Below are 17,616 nucleotides of genomic sequence, written 5' to 3'. Positions count from 1 at the left end.
TTCGACGTCATCCCTTCCTCTCTCCTTCTTCCACTCATCGTCCTCCTCCTCCTCCTCCTCCTCCTCCTCCTCCTCCTCCTCCTCCTCCTCCTCCTCCTCCTCCTCCTCCTCCTCCTCCTCCTCCCACTCCCTGCTGCCGCCCCTCCCTCTCCTCCTGTAGCGGCTTCCTTCCGTCTACTGACAAAGTTAATAAGAGGAAAGTACTGGTGGTTGGGGACTCTCAAGTCAGGTTCATTGACAGGTACTTTTGTTCAAGGGATAAGGAAAATAGGCTTCGAGTGTGCTTTCAGGGCAGGCATCCAGCACGTATCTGACAGAATGGAGGAAATTTTAGCAGGGGAGGGGACACAGCCAATCGTCTTCTGCAGTTACGGTGGTAATGACATCGGTAAGGTGGGTAGCGAAGAGATATTTCGGCGCTTCAGGAATCGTTTGCTAAAGTGAGGGACTTCAGGGGGTGCCGGCTGTTTGTGGGGTTTTGCCGAGGAGGGGTTGGGAGAGGGATGGCTTTCAGAGCCTTAGCAGTAAACAGCAGGCTGGCGGCCCACTGTAAGCGAAATGGTTGGCTTTTCCTTGACAATTGGGACCTCTACAATAAAGGCACCTTGTATGCCAAGGATGGCGTGCACCTGTCACTCCAGGGGTGGAGGTTCTCGCAGACTCCTCGAGCGATCACTTAGCACCCTACAGGATTTTTAGAGTAGGCGAGGGGGGAGGGCCTGTCAGTGCATCGCAGACTGGGACTAGGGGGCGCAGGAGAAATCGAAAGGATATAAGAAAGGATGGGCTAACGGCTTATTACACCAACAGTAGGAGTCTCAGGAACAAGATAGATCTACTGAGGGGGAAAGCATGTGTCGAGAAATTCGACATTATAGCTATCACGGAAACATGGGTAGATACTGCCAACAAAAACTTCATGTCTGAGTATGAAATAGATGGTTACCAGATGTTTCACAAAGATAGAAAGGGAAGAAGGGGAGGGGGGGTGGCACTTTATGTTAAAGACACACTTAAATGTTCCGCTAACAACTCTATTCAAACAAATGGCGACTCAGAATCAGTTTGGGTGGACGTCCACAAAGGAAGGACAAACTAATTCTAGGGGTTCTTTACAGGCCACCCAACCTCAGCAGGCAGGACACTGATATATTACTACAAGAGGTAGGCAGGGCGAGCAGGAGCAAAATGTCTGCATAATGGGGGATTTTAACTATAGGAATATAGATTGGGAAGGCGTGGTGGGTGATCTAGAGTCTGAGGATTTTCTGAAAGTAATACAAGATAATTTTCTCAAGCAGACAGTAACAGAGCCCACCAGGGGTAACAACATTCTGGACTTGGTCTTAACTAACACCGAGTATATGATCAGCGAGCTAGATGTTGGGGGAGAATTAGGTGGCAGTGATCACAAGGAAATTAGGTTTAAATTAGACTGGGCGGTGACCCATGAACTCAACCCGGTGTTGGTGCCCGACTTTAGAAGAGCTGATTATGAGGGGCTCAGAAAACACCTTGAGGAGGTAAATTGGGAAACCTTAGGGCTGGATGAGGGCCAGATCTCAGGGCTGGAACCGGAAAGACAGGGGAACCATGTAGAAATGACCTACAATAATTTAGTTAGAGAAATTGCAGAGGGTCAGAGACAGCATATCCCTTACCAAGCACGTAGAAAGGAAAATAACGACCCCAAATGGATGACCCGCAGACTCAAGCATGAAATAGGCTTGAAGAGAGGAATTTATAGGAAAATAAAGAACGGAGAGATCCACCTCAGGGGTAGGTATGTTGAGCTAGCCAGGTCGGTGAAGAAGAACACCCGCCTTGCAAAAAGAAATTATGAGATTAGGGTAGCCAACGAGGCCAAGAGCGATCCCAAGGGCTTCTTCAAATTGTACAGGACGAAAACAAGGGACAGAATTGGACCGTTGAAAACAAACACGGGCGAGCTCGTTGAGAATGGAGAAGATATGAGCCAAATGATGAATGACTATTTCCTCTCAGTTTTCACGCAGGAAAATCTAACAACCATTCCGGAGAGAGTTCAGATATATGAGGGTGACGGGAACGACAAGTTGAGGGATGTGATCATCACTAGGCAAGTAGTCCAGGATGAGATTGGTAGGTTGAAGAAAAACAAATCGCCGGGCCCAGACGAAGTATTCCCAAGGGTTCTGAAAGAGTGCAAGGAAGTCCTTAGTGGCCCTCTTGCCGATATCTTTAAAATGTCGGTAAATTCTGGGTATGTGCCCAATCAATGGAAAGCAGCTAATGTGACGCCGATTTTCAAAAAGGGAGACAAGTCAGCCACCTCAAACTATCGCCCAATTAGCTTAACATCAGTTGTAGGAAAGATGTTAGAGTCGATTATAGCCAGGAGCATTCGGGACCATCTAGAAAAGCATAATTTAATTCATGACTCACAACATGGGTTCACAAAGGGTAGGTCTTGCCTTACTAACCTGTTGTCCTTCTACACTAAAGTAATCGAGGCGGTTGACAGAGATGAAAACTATGACATATTATATCTAGATTTCAGTAAAGCGTTCGACAAAGTCCCTCATCACCGGCTATTACTAAAATTACAGGCTCACGGCGTAGATGGGAAAGTTTTGAGCTGGATCAGGGCGTGGCTTAGTGGTAGGAAGCAGAGAGTGCAAATCAATGGTAGGAAATCTGAATGGGGCAGTGTTACGAGTGGAGTCCCACAGGGGTCGGTGCTGGGTCCTCTGCTTTTTATTATTTACATCAATGACTTGGACACAGGAATCAGTAGCGATGTCAGTAAGTTCGCAGATGATACCAAGATCGGTAGAGTAATCCAATCAGACAGCGACGCTACCGTTCTCCAGGATGAGCTTGACAGACTATATGATTGGGCGAGGAAGTGGCAGATGGAATTCAATGTCGGGAAGTGTAGCATTTTGAGTGTAGGTAGGAATAACCCCTTACACAATTACTCCTTAAATGACACTCCTCTAAGCAGGTCTGGGCGGGAGAGAGACTTAGGAGTCCTAGTGAGCGCTGACCTCCGTCCTAGGGCTCAATGCATTCAGGCTAAAATCGGGCAAACAGAGTACTAGGTTTCATCTCAAGGAGCGTGAGCAATAGGAGCGCTGAAGTCATCCTCAAACTTTACTTAGCACTAGTTCGACCTCATCTCGATTATGCAGTTCAGTTCTGGTCCCCCTATTATAGAATGGATATCAAGATGTTAGAATCAGTACAGAGGAGGATGACGAAGATGATTCAGGGGGTGAGGAACTTGCCTTATGAAGACAGGCTAAAACAGTTAAATCTACACTCTAGAAAGGCGAAGGGTGCGAGGAGACTTGATCGAAGTTTATAAATGGATGAAGGGATTTAATAAAGGGGATGTCAATAAAATTTTGAGAGTGAAAGAGCCAGGTAGGACGCGTGGCAATGGTTTTAAGTTAGACAAATTCAGATTCAACAAAGACATAGGCAAGAATTGGTTCACTAATAGAGTGGTGGACGAATGGAACAGGCTTGGGAGCCATGTTGTGGGTGCCAATACCATAGATACATTCAAGAAGAGGTTAGATAAAGCCATGAATGGTGAGGTAAGGTGGGGTTGAGTGTACAGGAGCTGCCTTGTATAGGCCAACCGGCCTCTTGCAGACTCCTTACGTTCTTATGTTCTTATGAACGTGATGGTCGAAGCGCAGGCTGTGGTCCACAGACACTCCCAGGACCTTGATGTGGTCCTAGAGGGGCAAACTCTTGCCTCCAAGACGCAGCTGGCCTGAGATTGCTCGAGAAGCGTCTGGGGATCGTGAGATGACCATGGTCTGCGTCTTCTCCGGGGCGAGGGTGATTTGCCACTCCTCTCCCCACTGCTCCACCAGGCTGAGCTGCCTGTTGATCTCCTCGACGGCGCGCTGGTTGTCGGGGCGGCAGTAGGAGCGGGAGAGTGTGCAGTCATCGGCAGGCTGACACTGCCGATACCTGCCGGAGGAGGTCGTCGATATATATGTTCCACAGGATTGGGCCGAGCACGGAATCCTATGGAACTGAGGCATGCACTAGTGAAGGCCTTGATGACTGCCCGTTGATCACCACCAGAAGGGTCCTCCCCTGGAGGTAATCCTTGAGCAGCATCAGGAGGGCACCCTGGACACCTTTGGCGCCAAGCTTTTCAATGAGCCCCGCGTGCCAAACCCTGTCAAAGGCTCCAGCAATATCCAGGGCTACCACGAGTGTGTCCAGGCCTTCATCCAGTGCGTCTTGCCAATCCTTGGAGAGGAGGAGAAGGAGGTCCGCGGTGGACCGGCCAGGCCTGAAGCCAAACTGTCTATCTGAGAGGAGATGGCTCTCATTCAGATGCTGACAGATGACTGTAGCCACCACACGCTCAAGCACCTTGCCCACCACAGAAAGCAAGGAAATGGGCCTGTAGTTGCTGGGCTCGGACCTCGAATTTTATTGTGGACCGGAACCACACGCGCCTCCTTCCATAGTGAAGGCCACTTGCACTCCCTCAGGCAAGACGTGAAGACGGCGGAGAGAGGACCTGAAAGCTCCTTGGCACAATTCTTGAGGAGCCGTGGGCTTATGTCATCCGGGCCAACGGCTTTACCTGCGTCCAGCGCGCTGAGCAGCAGCTCAACCTGCCCTGCCGTCGCCGACACAGAGGAGACAACACGGTCAGTTTCCTGGGGCAGCACAGGTGCGGGTCGTCCCGGATTACCAACCTTCATTTTATTAGCGAACAGTTCAGCCACGAGCGAGGCCTTGTCTCCACTGCTTGCGGCCGTGGATCCGTCAGGCCTGGTGAGTGGAGGGACGGCATGGGGTTGGTTAGCCCCCTACCGCTCCTTAACGAGACTCCACCAGGTTTTGTTGCCAACTCCTGGGCCGCAAAGTTTCCGCTGCTGGTCCTCTCTCTGTCGCCTCTTCGCCCACGCGCAGGTAGCTGTCATCCGTTTGCAGGCCTCCCGGTGTTGGACCTTATTTTGGCGTGACGGATGACGCTTGTACCTATCCCAGGCGGCATGCTTGGCCTCGGCAGCAACCCGGCATCGGAAACCGAACCAAGCGGGGTCACTAGGCCTGGCGAGGTACACCCTGCTGGGGACACATTGTTGCTGGAGGGCAAGGAGCTTGGTGGTTGCTGTTGCCATGGATAGGCCATCACCCAGCTTATTACTCGAAATTCCCACATGGGCCGGACCCAACAAGCTTAGTCTGACTGCCCCGGCGGTGAAGCATAAAGATCTTGAGAAACTGTTATACAAGGAACCGAATCCGGGAGGCGGTAAACTCAATGCCAACATCTCACTATAAACGACTGCCATGGCGCTTTAGCTGCAAATTGAGAGAGAGAGTAAGTGCCATGAAGCCAGGAAGTGTCATATGCCTTCTTTAAATTGAAAACTTGGTGTTGGTTATTATAGAAAGGGTCACAGACCGAAGATTCCAAAGAAAGTAGGGTCACAGAGGTAGATCTCGTCTTACGAAATCCGTAGTGTTCGGGTGATAAATGACTGACCATTCCTACCTAAAACATAAATAAACCGTCCATTTATCATCTTCAATACTTTGGAAACCCAGGAGATCAGAGGGATGAGACAATAATCTACTGCCTACGTATGATACTTCCCAAGCTTAGGGGTTGAAATGACCACAGCAACACCCTGGGAAGACGGAAACTAACCGGTGCACCAAATTATATTATATAGAACCAGTAAGAAGGAAAGAGTCTCGCCAGATATGTTATGCAAAAAGGCATGGGGAATATTATCATAACCTGGAGATAAGGCATAACAGTTTGATAGAGCGGCCTGAAATTCAGAGAGTGATGAGGTAACATTATAGAACTCCCCTCCATCAGAAGTGAAAATGAGATTACAAGTTTCTTGTGAAAATGAGATTACAAGTTTCTATGTTCCAGCGATGGCGTCTAGGAAGCGATATAGTTTCCTTTTTTCTTTCATACATGGCATAATGGCTAGGGAAATGTTTGGCTACATGAGAAGGATCAGTCACAATCTTGCCTTCATCCAAACAAACAGGAATAAAGGGGACAATAATCTTCCCCGAGCTTTTCCTCATCAGGTTCCACGTCGGGGAGAGGGGAGTCCCTTTGTTCATTAAAGATACATATTCCTTTCATGAAGCATGTCTGACCTCCTTTAAGACCCTACTTGCATGAGTTCTCGCTCGTCTAAACGCGTCCAGACGTGATGAACAGCGGTGGCGAGATGAGGACGTTGTGGACGCACGTTTTGCCTTCACTGTGCGCAGATGTACTCACAAGTCCACCAGGGGACAGAGCGCCTGTGAAATCTACCTCATGTCCTAGGAATATCTTGAAGAGCTGAAGAGTGCACGCAATGTGTAACATATGACACACCCCCATCACTGCTGCCAAAATCATCCAAAAAATTATTGTTTTATAAAGCTGCGAGTCTGATCGGTTTAGGCGCCAGCAGGGAAAATGGTTTTGCGGTTCGCAGTCAGCTGACTTCACATACCTTGGTAACGTAGTTCAGAACAACGGCGGATCTCGTTAGGAAATCTTACGGTGGATTGGCTTGGCACTCGGTGTTATGGACTCGCTCAGGAAGAGTATATTACGTTGTCAATATCTGGGCAGGACAAAAATCCGGATTTTCAAGTCCTTTCTGCTCTGTGTCTTACTCTATTGCTGTACGATAGCGACAGGGAATAGTGACTTGGAGAGGCGGATTGCTGCCTTTGGTATTAAGTTCTTCCCCTAAAACTATCAGCAGTGGCGTTCCATAGGGCTCTGTCCTATCACCCACTCTCTTCCTGTTATTCATCAATGATCTTCTTTCCATAACAAACTGTCCTGTCAACTCATACGCCGACGACTCCACTCTGCATCATTCAACCTCTTTCAATAGAAGACCATCAACACAGGAAGTACACGACTCCAAACTGGTGGCTGCAGAACGCTTTACCTCAGACCTTGCTATCATTTCCGATTGGGGCAGAAGGAACCTTGTGTCCTTCAATGCCTCAAAAACTCAATTTCTCCACCTATCAACTCGACACAATCTTCCAAATACCTATCCCCTGTTCTTCGACAACACTCAGCTGTCACCTTCTTCAACACTAAACATCCTTGGTCTATCCTTAACTCAAAATCTCAACTGGAAACTTCATACCTCCTCTCTTGCTAAATCAGCTTCCTCGAGGTTGGGCGTTCTGTATCGTCTCCGCCAGTTCTTCTCCCCCGCGCAGTTGTTATCCATATACAGGGGCCTTCTCCGCCCTCGTATGGAGTATGCATTTCACGTGTGGGGGGCTACACTCACATAGCTCTTCTGGACAGAGTAGAGTCTAAGGCTCTTCGTCTCATCAGCTCTCCACCTCCTACTGATAGCCTTCCACCTCTTAAATTCCGCCGCGATGTTGCTTCTCTTTCTATCTTCTATCGAAATTTCCACGCTGACTGCTCCTCTGAACTTGCTAACTGCATGCCTCCCCCCCTCCCGCGGCCCCGCTGCACACGACTTTTTACTCATGCTCATCCTTACACTGTCCAAACCCCTTATGCAAGAGTTAACCAGCATCTTCACTCTTTCATCCCTCACGCTGGTAAACTCTGGAACAACCTTCCTTCATCTGTATTTCCTCCTGCCTACGACTTGAATTCTTTCAAGAGGAGGGTATCAGGACACCTTACTTCCCGAAATTGATCTTTCTTTCGGCCACCTCTTTTAATTCTTTTTTGGGAGCAGCGAGTAGCGGGCTTTTTTTTTATTGTTTTCTTTTTTTATGTGCCTTTGAGCTGCCTCCTTTGTTGTAAAAAAAAAAATGTATATAGGAGAATCATGGGATATCGCTGGAATGCCTTTATTTGTCAAATCGGCGACGAATGAGACCGATTTGACAGCACTTGAACAGTTTACCTACGGAAACTTTCTCAGCTGCACTAAACATATCGAAAGCTTTCGATAAAGACTGGCACAACTCCTTGCTTTCTGAACTACCCTTCTACGGATTCTATCCCTCTCTCTGTACCTTTATTTCCAGTTTCCTTTCCGGCCGTTCTATCTCTGCTGTGGTAGATGGTCACTGTTCTTCTCCTAAAACATATCAACAGGGTCTGTCCCACAGGGTTCTGTCCTATCACCCACTCTCTTCCTGTTATTCAACAGTGCATGATCTTCTTTCCATAACAAACTGTCCTATCTACTCATAGGCTGATGAGTCTACTCTGAATTATTCAATTTCTTTCAACAGAAAACCCTACCAACAGGAATTGCAAGACTCCAGACTGGAGGCTGCAGAACGCTTAAGCTCAGACATTGCTATAATTTCCGACTGGGGTAAGAGGAACCTCGCGTCCTTCAACATCTCACAAATTCAATTTCCTAACCTATCAACTCTTCACAATCTTCCAAATTCCTATTCCCTATTCTTCGACAACCCTCAGCTGTCACCTTCCTTTACGCTAAATAACCTCGGTCTATCCTTAATCCTTAACTCAAAATCTTAACTGGAATCTTCACATTTCTCTTACTAAATCAGCTTCCTCGGGTTGGGCGCTCTGTATCGTCTCCGCCAGTTCTTCTTCCCCGCACAGATGCTGTCCGTATACAGGGGCCTTGACCGCCCTCGTAGAGAGTATGAATCTCACGTGTGGGGCAGATTCCACACATACAGCCCTTTTGGACAGGATAGAGTCTAAGGCTCTTCGTCTCATCAACTCCCTTTCTCTCACTGACAGTCTTCTACCTCTTAAATACCGCCGCAGTGTTGCCTCCCTATCTCTACCGATATTTTCATGCTGACTGCTCTTCTGAACTTACCAACTGCATGCCTCCCCCCCCCCCCTCCCGCGGCCCGGCTGCACTCGTCTTTCTACTCTTTCTCACCCCTATATTGTCCAAATCCCGTAGGTAAAAGTTAACCAGCATCTTCATTCTTTTATCCCTTCTACTGGTAAACTCTAGAACAGCCTTCCTTTATCTGTATTTCCTCCTTCCTATGACTTGACCTCTTTCAAGAGAGGAATATCAAGACACTCTTTGCCCGAAATCAGGGTAGGTGGTGGCTGAACTGGTAGCGTACTGGGCCCACATTCACCGCGTGATGGACGACGCGGGTTCGAATCCCCACGCTACCACCTGGGATTTTTCAGTCACCGCCGAGTGGCTTAAAACTACTCACATGCTGTCCTGAAAACCACCCATCAACCCGGACTCTAGAGGAAGCGGTCCAAGCGAATCAAGAACGAGTTCCGGGGGGGCAGCATGAGCCAATGCAAGATGGCGCCACTATAAACACTCGCATGCGCCTGAACGGGCTGGGCCGACCATCAGGCCCCACCTGGAAGAAGCCTTGGGCCGACCATCAGGCCTCACCTGGAAGAAGCCTTGGGCCGACCATCAGGCCCCACCGAGAAGATGCCTACCGGCGCAATAGGCAGCAACGTAAAAAAAAATAAATAATAATAATAATAATAATAATAATAAAAATGACCATTCTTTTGGACACTTCTTCTTTTGTTGGAGCAGCGCTTGGCTGGCATTTTTTAATTACCAAATTGTTTTAGGGCCCTTGAGCTGTCTCCCTTGTTGTAATATATATACATATATATATATATATATATATATATATATATATATCTATATATATATATATATATATATATATATATATATATATATATATATATATATATGCCGAGTCAGCAGAGTAACGGCTCCTTGTTCAGGAGGACGCGAGCTCAATCCCCGACCGGTGCCACCAAGCTGGGACTTTTCAGCCGCCGCCGAGTGGCTTAAAACTACCCACATGCTGTCCAGAAGACCACCCATCAACCCGGACTCTAGAGTCTACGATCAAATATGAGCTCTAGGAGGCAGCATGAGCCAATGCAAGATGGCGCCACTATAAAACACTCGCCTGCGCCAGAACGGGCTGGGCCGACCATCAGGACCCACCGGAAAGAAGCCTTGGACCGACCATCAGGATCCACCGGGAAGAAGCCTACCGGCGCAATAGGCCGCAATGTAAAAAAAAAATATATATATATATATATATATATATATATATATATATCTAGGTCTATATATATATATATATATATATATATATATATATATCTATGTATGTAGATATATATATATATATATATATATATATATATATATATATATATATATATATATATATATATATATATATATATATATATATATATATATATATATATATATATATATATATATATATATATATATATATATATATATATATATATATATATATATATATATATATATATATATATATATATATATATTTTTTTTTTTAATACAAAGGAGGCAGCTCAAGGGCACAAAAAAAGGAAACTATAATAAAAAATAAAGCCCGCTACTCGCTGTTCTAAAAAAGGAATCAGAAGAGGTGGCCGAAAGAGAGGTCAATTTCGGGAGGAGAGGTGTCCTGATATCCTTCTCTTGAAAGAGTTCAAGTCGTAGGCAGAAGGAAATACGGATGAAGGAAGATTGTTCCAGAGTTTACCAGCGTGAGGGATGAAAGAGTGAAGATGCTGGTTAACTCTTGGATAAGGGGTTTGGACAGTATAGGGATGAGCATGAGTAGAAAGTCGTGTGCAGCGGGGCCGCGGGAGGGGGGAAGGCATGCAGTTAGCAAGTTCCGAAGAACAGTCAGCGTGGAAATATCGATAGAAGATAGAAAGAGAGGCAACATCGCGACGGAATTTAAGAGGTAGAAGACTATCAGTAGGAGGAGAGCTGATGAGACGAAGAGCCTTAGACTCCACTCTCTCCAGAAGAGCTGTGTGAGTGGAGCCCCCCCACACGTGAGATGCATACTCCATGCAAGGGCGGACAAGGCCCCTGTATATGAATAGCAATTGCGCGGGAGAGAAGAACTGGCGGAGACGATACAGAATGCCCAACCTCGAGGAAGCTGATTTAGCGACAGAGGAGATGTGAAGTTTCCGGTTGAGATTTTGAGTAAAGGATAGACCGAGGATGTGTAGTGTTGAAGATGGTGATAGCTGAGTGTTGTCGAAGAAAAGGGGATAGGTGTTTGGAAGATTGTGTCGAGTTGATAGGTGGATAAATTGAGTTTTTGAGGCATTGAAGGACACAAGGTTTCTTCTGCCCCAATCGGAAATGATAGCAAGGTCTGAGGTTAAGCGTTCTGCAGCCTCCAGTCTGGAGTCGCGTACTTCCTGTTGAGAGGGTCTTCTATTGAAAGAAGTTGAATAATGCAGAGTGGAGTCGTCGGCGTATGAATGGACAGGACAGTTTGTTATGGAAAGAAGATCATTGATGAATAACAGGAAGAGAGTGGGTGATAGGACAGAGCCCTGTGGAACACCACTGTTGATAGGTTTAGGGGAAGAACAGTGACCGTCTACCACCGCAGAGATAGAACGGCCGGAAAGGAAACTGGAGATAAAGGAACAGAGAGAGGGATAGAATCCGAAAGAGGGCAGTTTAGAAAGCAAAGACTTGTGCCAGACTCTATCGAAGGCTTTCGATATGTCTAGCGCAACAGAAAGTTTCACCGAAACGACTAAGAGAGGATGACCAAGAGTCAGTTAAGAGCAGTATATATATATATATATATATATATATATATATATATATATATATATATATATAAAAATATATATATATATATATATATATATATATATATATTTATATATATATACATATACTCCAGCGGGGCTGGAGTGGCAGAGGGGGAGGTGGACTTTTTGTAAAGAATTACCGAATAACTCAAGCTTCGTGGGCCCTGTGACCCAACACCCGCTGGCTGGCAATTTTGGAATAGACCTCATTAACTGGAAATGGTCACTATATATAGTAAGAATGGGGAGGGGATAATAATCAGTGATAGTGATTTCGTTTACTTTCTTAAAGTCCACCACAGGTCAGAACGAGCCATCCTTTTGGGGTGATAAAAGTGATGAATCCACGGGGAATGTGATTCTTGAATGACTCCTTGAGCTAACATGTCATCCACCACCAGTAAGTGCCCTATGAAGGCACATAAGAAGGATGAGTACCCAGTTAATGGTCAATACGATGGGTATTTCCTCTGGCCTTGATATTGTGTTTGATCACTGGAAATCACTGTCCATACACTGAAAAAAGACGTCACACCTAAAACTCACTCAATCTGCTATACTCCAGCATGAAACTGCCCTACAACTGCATTTACTGTTTCTCCCCACAAACTTCACCGATCACTATCTAACAGAAATCACTAAAGAAACAATATAACTTACCAGCAGTGAACTTGTTGTTGTTTCGGGCCGCGGCGAGCTAGTCGCTCACATAATCCCTGGTGTCGTCCTGTGAGGGCCTCACAGGCTCGTCAGCTGCCCCGTCTTCCTGAGATAGGCGCAGGTGAGGCGGATGACAGATTCCTGCCGTGATGGGTGGACGCCTGCCGCCGCCACCAGCGTGAGCAGGTCAAAGGTGGGCACGTCCAGGGCGCGTAGTTTGTGTCGGAGCAGCACTCGCTGTAAGTGGAGGCGGGGGCAGTGCAGCAGGAGGTGGTCAATGGTGTCCTCGACGGTCCTGCACCAGGGGCAGTGAGGGTCGGGGACCAGGCCAGGCGGTGGAGGTGCTGTGTGGCCCAGGCAGAGGTGCTTCAGGGCCACGTCCTCACCCACGGCTGTAGGGAGGAGTTGGTGCGGTGCTGGCCCATGGAGGTGGTGCGGAGGGTGTTGACGAGCGCGTCCCATGAAGCGTGGCAGGTGCGGGAGATGAGGCGTTTGGCCGTGGAGAGTGGCAGGGGCAGCGACTTGCTTATACTGCTCCGATGGTGGCGTACTCGAGCGGCGGTGCGGCGCGCTGAGGCGGTAGATTCAAAGTGCACTTTAGTATCACATCCTCAATCAACTTATTTCATAATATGTTACAAACATTCAACGAGCACTTATTTTCTTTGTAAAGCAAGTGTTCTAAACGCTTTTAACCAATGGCTACAAGGAAGTAGATATCGAATGAAATGACTAACACATTAGTCACGATCTTTTTGACTAATGGTGGGATCACACATCCGCGATTTCGCTCTGCGACGGTTGGCGATTTTGAAAATTTCCGAAATCAGCATATACCCTCGACATCGTAGCGACGTCCCTGCGATTAGTCCCAATAGTCGCACGGTAAAGTTTGCACGACTTGCGGGTGCCGGCCCGCCGCGCGAACATTTTGAAATGTTCAAAAAGCTCGCAGAAAGTTGCGATATAGGCCAAATCGCACGATTATTCGCACAGTTAAGCGAGAGACCATCGCTGTATGCGCTCGCATACCCTCGTCAAACGCAAGGGGTCGCGGTGTATGCGAGCGTATATGCGAGCGACTTTGTACATTGTGCGTATGGCAGCGACGCTGCTTCGGAGAGCGAGATGGAAGAAAGCGAGCGGGAGGGTGTGAAAAACCGTTGACAAGCGATCACTCGCTCGCACTCACACTGTCCTGACACACGCCGCTACCCTGCCCGCCTGCATAATAATAGCCTAGTTTTCATGAATTTATAATAATAGCATATTAATCCTAACTGCTAAATAATAGCTTAGTATTCATGAATGGAAAATAATAGAATAGAATTCCTAAATGCAAAATAATACCCTAGTGTTCATAGATGCAAAATAATATAATAGTATTCCTAACTGCTAAATAATAGCCTAGTATTCATGAATACAAAATAATAGAATAGTATTCCTAAATGCAAAATAATAGCCTGATTTAACAGAATGCAAAAGTATAAGCTAGTGTACACAGTAAAATTATTAGCTAGAGTACACAGTAAAATTATAATGTATTTCTCTTGACTACTTCATTAGCTTGTTAGCAAGTTATTACAGACTGTAAAACTCTTTCCACTTACAATTTATTACAGAAGTTTTAGATACGGTGAAAACCTTACACCATACGAATAAAATCCAATATTCCTCAAAATAACTTACTTTGTTCCCAGGAGATCACGACCCCCAGGTTAAGAACTGCTAAATTAGAAGCAAGAAATAATAAAGCAATATCAGCGACAGCAAGGAAGGGTAGCACAGGCTACTACTTATTTGAAGCACTGGGTGTTCGTTACTAACCGACTATCAAATCTGAATCGACACAAGCAACTGGCTGTGCCAGATGGGGATTATTTTACCATATTGAAAACCTATGAGGTTGATCAGCCGAAATAATAACCTTAGCGTTAGAGCGTCGGGATATGCAGAGTGCCAAGATTGATTTCTGGTTAGTGTGTGTGTGTGTGTGTGTGTGTGTGTGTGTGTGCATATATATATATATATATATATATATATATATATATATATATATATATATATATATATATATATATATATATATATTGTGTGGTGTGTGGGGGATGGATGGTAGAGAGAGTGCGATATTGCCCGCCTATTTTGGGTCGTACGGCGACGCGCCCTCGACGTTTTCCCGACCATGCGTGCGACGTCGAGCGTCGTCGAGCGGCTAGACGAGGGGTGGTCGCGCATAGTCGCCAGGCCCTGTGTTCATCGCGATCCGTCGCAACGGGTTTTATTTTCAAAATTGGGCTCCTCTGCGTACAGTCGCGCGCATTCACGCACTATTCACCTCGACGTCCCCTCGCCTGTCGCCCTCGTGTGCGTATAGGCGAGCGACCCTCCCTCGCGATGTTGCTGTGAGTTGAAACAGAGGCAAACTCGCAGAGACAATGGCGATGCTCCCACGATTTCGTGCATTTTCAAAATCGCCAACCGTCGCAGAGCGAAATCGCAGATGTGTGATCCCAGCATAAGGATTTGACTAACTTTGGTTCTGTGTGTAGCGTCCATATGGTTCGCTTGACCTGCGTCCATTTGGTTCGCTTTCGTCCCTGAAGGCGCGGATCTCTATCCCCTCCCGGACCGGCGTTCTCTCTCTCTCCGTGTTGCAGGGCGAGAGGAGCGGCCGTGTTTGTGACGAATTACCTGCGTCCATGTGGTTCGCTTGTCCTGCGTCCATTTGGTTCGCTTTCGTCCCTGGAGGCACGGATTTCTATCCCCTCCCAGACCGGCGTTCACTCTTCCCGTGTTACGGGCGAGAGGAGCGGCCGAGTTTGTGATGAGTGATTAGCGTCCATATGGTTCGCTTGACCTGCGTCTATTTGGTTCGCTTTCGTCCCTGGAAGCGCGAATCTCTATCCCCTCCCGGACCGGGATTCTCTCTCTCCGTTTTACGGGCGAGAGGAGCCCCCGTGTTTGTGACGAGTGACGGGCGTCCATATGGTTTGTTTTCGTCCCTGGAGGCGCTGTCCCACGACCCCCTCCCGGACCGGCGTCCATTCTCCTCATGTCGTTGGCGAGAAGGACGGCTGTGTTGGTGACGAATGGCTGGCGTTCTTATGTTCGCTTTCGTCCCCGGAACGCGGGTCCACGACCCCCTTCTGGACCGGCGTCCTCCCTACCCATGTCACCGGCGGGAGGAGCTGCTGCGCTTGTGACGAATGACTTGCGTTTGTGACGAGTGGTTAGCGTCCTTTTTGTTCGCTTACGTCCCTGGAGATTGGTGCCCTCTCTCCCCGTGTTACAGGTGTGCGGAGCGACTGTGTTGTGACGAGTGTCGGAGGCCGTATGACTCACTTTCGCCCTGGGAGGTGGCGGGTTTGCGACCCCGCTCCCAGGATCATACCCCCGCTCGGACCGCGGGCATGGCTACCTGCCGTGTTTGGGACGAGCTTTGGCTTAAGCCTTACCATCGGACACTATTTGCGGTGGCCTACGTAGTTTTGCGGCCGCCTATATATATACTTATATCTGCGGCCAGCTACGTTTATTTGCTGTCGCCTACGTATCTTGCGGCCGCTCATATATACGTATATGTGCGGCCAGCTACGTTTATTTGCTGTCGCCTACGTATCTTTGCGGCCGCTCATATATACGTATATGTGCGGCCAGCTACGTTTATTTGCTGTCGCCTACGTATCTTTGCGGCCGGTCATATATACGTATATGTGCGGCCAGCTACGTTTATTTGCTGTCGCCTACGTATCTTGCGGCCGGTCATATATACGTATATGAGCGGCCAGCTACGTATATTTGATGTCGCCATCGTTTATGTGCGGCCAGCAACTCATTTTTGCTGTCGCCTACGTATCTTAGCGACCGCTTAAATATACGTATATGAGCGGCCAGCTACGCATATTTGTTGTCGCCATCGTTTATGAGCGGCCAGCTACCCATATTTGCTGTCGCCTACGTATCTTTGCAGCCGCTTATATATACGTATACGAGCGGCCAGCTACATCTTTTTTGCTGTCGTATGCGTTTATGTTCGGCTAGCTCCGTCTTTTTTGCTGTCGCCTACGCTTACGTTTGGCCAGCTACGTCTCTTTTGCTTTCGCCTACGCTTATATACGATACGACCAGCTATGTCTTTTTTTGCTGTCACCTACGCTTATGTGCGGCCAGCTTTTTTGCTGTCGCCTACGCTTATATACCGCCAGATACGCATATTCGCTGTCGCCTACGCATATGTGCGACCAGCTACGTATATTTACTGTCGCCTACGTTTATGTGTGGACAGCCACGTATATTTACTGTCGCCTACGTTTATGTGTGGACAGCCACGTATATTTACTGTCGCCTACGTTTATGTGTGGACAGGCACGTATATTTACTGTCGCCTACGCTTATATACCGCCAGATACGTATATTCGCTGTCGCCTACGCATATGTGCGACCAGCTACGTATATTTGCTGTCGCCTACGTTTATGTGCGGCCAGCTACGTATATTTGCTGTCTCCTACGTTTATGTGCGGCCGGCTACAATTATTTCCCGTCGCCTATGTTTAGGTGCCTCCAGCTACGCATCTTTGCTGTCGCCTAAGTTTATGTGCGGCCAGCTACGTATTTTCGCGGTCGCTTACGTTTATGTGCGGCCAGCTACGTATTTTTGCTGTCGCCTGTGCATATTTGCTGTCACCAACACATATGTGCGGCCAGCTACGTATATTTCTTGTTGCCAACGTGTATTTACGGCCAGCTACGTATTTTTGCAGCGGCTCACCATTATATGCGGCTGCTAACAATTTTGTTTTTCAATGGCATTGTCCATTTTCTGCCGTCTACGAACCGTCGCGTGGAGACTATACTGAATATTTCTCACACTCCGTAGGTTCTCGTCCTCCAAGCCGGCATCTCTCTCACCAGATGCCATCATCGATGGGTTGTCTGCCTATAACAGAGCTTCCCCCGTCCTCCCTTGTTTCAACCCCACTCAAGATGAAGCCTTCAAGAAGGATTTTCTTGGACGACAGAAAGCGACTTGTTCACTCTTTCTGTGTTTTGCCTCTTTTTCATTGCTACCTGGGCGAACACCCTGGCTTCAAGCCCCCAACATTTGTCGTTCGCTACCCTTTCTGAGCCTCTGACGACTACAGAAAAAGGGTCTGGCCTCTCTCTTCTTCTGTCGACACGCTTGACTCTGGCCGACGCAGTGGGGGAGCGCCTCAACTTGCGCCGCGAGGCGGTTCGCTACCATCCCAAAACATTTTCCCCACTCTCAGGACCCTGTAAAAAGATGCCTGGTAGCTGATACTCCACCGATCAAGATAATGGTACCCCAAGCTTTAGCTGGTTT

The 17,616-nt window shown here is 47.5% G+C and overlaps 1 long non-coding RNA gene across 1 annotated transcript in view; it reads right to left on the bottom strand.

Annotated features, from left to right (window-relative positions):
* Positions 1-9,049: 9,049 nt before the first annotated feature.
* The window catches only part of LOC126980808 (uncharacterized), a 43,297-nt gene continuing 34,730 nt past the window's right edge, over positions 9,050-17,616 (bottom strand). Inside the window, exon 3 of the long non-coding RNA XR_007733604.1 lies at positions 9,050-9,122. This is a non-coding gene — a long non-coding RNA (uncharacterized LOC126980808). The remainder of the gene's footprint in view (positions 9,123-17,616) is intronic.

Source organism: Eriocheir sinensis, chromosome 45 (genome assembly GCF_024679095.1).
Source record: "Eriocheir sinensis breed Jianghai 21 chromosome 45, ASM2467909v1, whole genome shotgun sequence".
Taxonomy (NCBI): domain Eukaryota; kingdom Metazoa; phylum Arthropoda; class Malacostraca; order Decapoda; family Varunidae; genus Eriocheir; species Eriocheir sinensis.
This window is presented reverse-complemented; position numbering and strand designations above follow the sequence as displayed.